This window comes from Pipistrellus hanaki, assembly GCF_964339955.1.
Source record: "Pipistrellus hanaki genome assembly, chromosome: 13".
Taxonomy (NCBI): domain Eukaryota; kingdom Metazoa; phylum Chordata; class Mammalia; order Chiroptera; family Vespertilionidae; genus Pipistrellus; species Pipistrellus hanaki.
In genome coordinates this window covers 55,589,342-55,592,729 of record NC_140515.1, presented here as the reverse complement: position 1 = coordinate 55,592,729, position 3,388 = coordinate 55,589,342, and positions in this window count along the sequence as shown.

The following is a 3,388-nucleotide window of genomic DNA, read 5'->3' as shown; positions in this document are numbered from 1 at the left end:
TGGAGGTCTCCTGTCGAAGAGCCCTCTGCTCAGTGAGGTGGACAGACACAGGGACACCAACAGAGCCCACTTGGGATAGGTGGGGCAGCCATGGAGCCCATGGTGCCAGGACAGCCGAGGGAAGAAAGGAATGCACCCTAAGAGCCTGGGCACCCCACCTACAGCACAGTGACACCACTGGGCTGGCCTCTCTCTTTTTTAGACATGCTCTTACCAAGCCACCCTTCCATTCAGGTGCAGACCTACTATGTGTTTTCTTAAATATTTCTATGGATTTCAGAGAGAGGAAGGGAAAGAAAGCGAGGGATATAAATGTCAATGATGAGAGAGAATCATTGATCGGCTGCCTTCTGCATGCCCCACACTGAGAATCGAGCCAGCAACCTAGGCACTGATTGGGAACTGAACCATGACCTTCTGGTTCAAGGGTTGATGCTCAATCGCTGAGCCACACTGGCTGAGCAGGGGACCTGCTATGTTTGAAGATTATCTTTTTGCAAAGAAACTGGTACCTTGAAGGGTTAGCAAACTTTAGACTGAGGAGAAGGAGGTCACACTGCCCTAGGTTTTCTTGACCCAGCAATCCCACTTCTGGATATATATCAAACAGAAATCCGTGTACCTTTGTTTATTACCGAATTATCCACAATAGCCAAGGGCTGAAAAGAACCTGTTAGCAGATGAATGGGGGAAATGGAATGACCCAAAGCAAAAGTCCCATTCTGAGGTTTTTAATGTGTGTCATTTTCCTTTATTTTTTCTGTGCTTATTTTTTTGTGGTAAGATACACATAAAATATACCATCTTAACAGCTTTTAAATGCACAGTTAAATGGTAGTAAATACATTTATAATGTGCAACCATCACCACCATCCAACTCCAGAATTCATTTCTTTTTTTAAATATATTTTATTGTTTTTTTTTTACAGAGAGAAAGATAGAGGGATAGAGAGTTAGAAACATCTATAAGAGAGAAACATCAATCAGCTGCCTCCTGCACACCTCCTACTGGGGATGTGCCCACAACCAAGGTACATGACCTTGACCAGAATCGAACCTGGGACCTTTCAGTCAGCAAGCCAACGCTCTATCCACTGAGCCAAACCAGTTTCAGCTCCAGAATTCTTTTCATCTTGTAAAACTGAGAGTCCATACCATTAAAAAATAACTTACCCACCCCATCCCCAGGCCCTCATAGAATCGTGGGACCACACAGTATTTGTCCTTTTGTGAATGGCTGTTTCACTCAAGGTTCATCCATGTTGTAGTCTACATCAGAATCACCTTCTTTTTTAAAGATGAATAATATTCCATGGTACGTTTATACTACATTTTGCTTATCCATTTATTCATTGATGGATACTTGACTTGCTTTCATATTTTAGCTATTGTGAATAACACTGCTATGAATATGAAGTACAAATATGTCTTTGAGATCCAGGTCTTAGACATCCCAGGAACTACGAGCTTGAGGTAGCTTACAGTTTCAATATTAGACTGTAGTACATTCCTTTCCAAGTCACTATATCTTTGCAGAGCAGTTTCCAGTGGTTTGAGAAAAGGGGAGCAGGAACTGAGGGTGACAGTATCCAGGGGATTCCAAGATTTGAGAATGGAGCTGTGCCCAACAGGTGCACATATCCCATTGATACCAATTATTTAAAAATAAAATATTATGTTTTCTTCCAATTTGTGTGTATTTTCAAATAGCTATACACAGAAGCACTTAGGTTGTTTGGATCTAACCACTTAATGTGGAGCGGTTTGCTGTTTCTTTTGGCCTCAGGGCCCTGAGGAGAAAGGACGGAGATGGAAGGGACTCTGAGAACTAAGAACGTTGGCGCTCCTCTGGACTAAGGACTTGCTTAGAAGCCGGAGTGTATGTGATTGTGGGAGCTGGCAAGAGTCTGTGCAGGCTACTGCCTGGCATCCAAGACTGGGAGGGAATCTCTGTGGGTCAGCCACACAGGCAGTCAGGGAGAAAAGCTAGGTGTGGACCACAGCGGGGACAAAGTGGAACCTGGCAGGACTAACCGCAATGCCCATGGACAATTAGGCCTCATGAGGACAAAGCGTGTGCGTAGTGACCTGCGGGGAAAGCTGCCCTTACCCATGCTGACGCCAGGCACCCAGCCCAGGACTCAGGAGCAGCAGCGAAGCAGTGGGACCTGAGTGGCAAGAGCAGACAGCAGGTGGACTACAGTGGGTGGAAGCCACCATGGGCCCGGCGCCTGCTTGCATCTTCAGAGCATGACATGGCTGCTTCACTCTTACAAATGGCTCGCTAATCACCTCTCCTGGAGGACACTCACATGGACCCTTATAGGCCAGGGCTTCTGGGAAATGTCGGTCCAGCTTAACTAGACTGACACTGGGCAAAGCCACCAGAAAGAGTGATGTCCATGTACCTTCTTTCAGGCTATCTTTAATAATAAACACACACACACACACACACACACACACACACACACACACACACGCACACACACACACACATCATAAGAAAATCTATTCTTTGTGAAGAAAAAAAAGAAGTGAAGAAAGAGAGGGGTGAGGGGAGGGAAGAGCAAGGGGAAAGTTGAGGAATGAGTGACAGAGAAAAGAAGATGAGAAGCTGTTTCTGAAAAGAACAAGTTTGGGATGAGCATGTCAGAATGAGGGTGTGGTGTCGGTGGAGACCCTGAAACATGACACCTCTGGAAACCAAAATGTTGGGTAGGATTTCCACAGTGTGCATGAGAGCCACCCAGCACCCAGGGTGGGAGGGATGAGCTGGCAGATGGTCAAGAGCGAAAAGCCACCAACAAATATTGAAGTTGAGCCTGGCTGGCGTGGCTCAGTGGTTGAGCAATCACCTCATCTATGAAGCAGGAGGTTGTGGTTCGATTCCTGGTCAGGGCGTATGCCCTGGTTGGGAGCTCCATCTCTAGTGTTGGGTGTGCAAGAGGCAGCTTATCCATGATTCTCTCTCATCCTTGATGTGTCTATCTCTCTTCCTCTCTCTAAAATCAATAAAAATATATTTTTTAAAAATATATTGAGTTTGAGTTTACTATCAGGAGGTGACACACACTTTGACCACAAGTTTTCTAAGATGGTATTTATATGCCAGGAGACCCTGGGTAACGTGCCTCTGAACTTCACTCTTCATATTAATAGAAAAGTATAGCTAAAATAGTGGGAGTTGCCGAAACCGGTTTGGCTCAGTGGATAGAGCATCAGCCTGTGGACTGAAAGGTCCCAGGTTCGATTCTGGTCAAGGGCATGTACCTTGGTTGCAGGCATATCCCCAATAGGGGGTGTGCAGGGGGCAGCTGATTGATGTTTCTCTGTCATCAATGTTTCTAACTCTCTATTCCTTTATCTTCCTCTCTGTAAAAAAATCAAT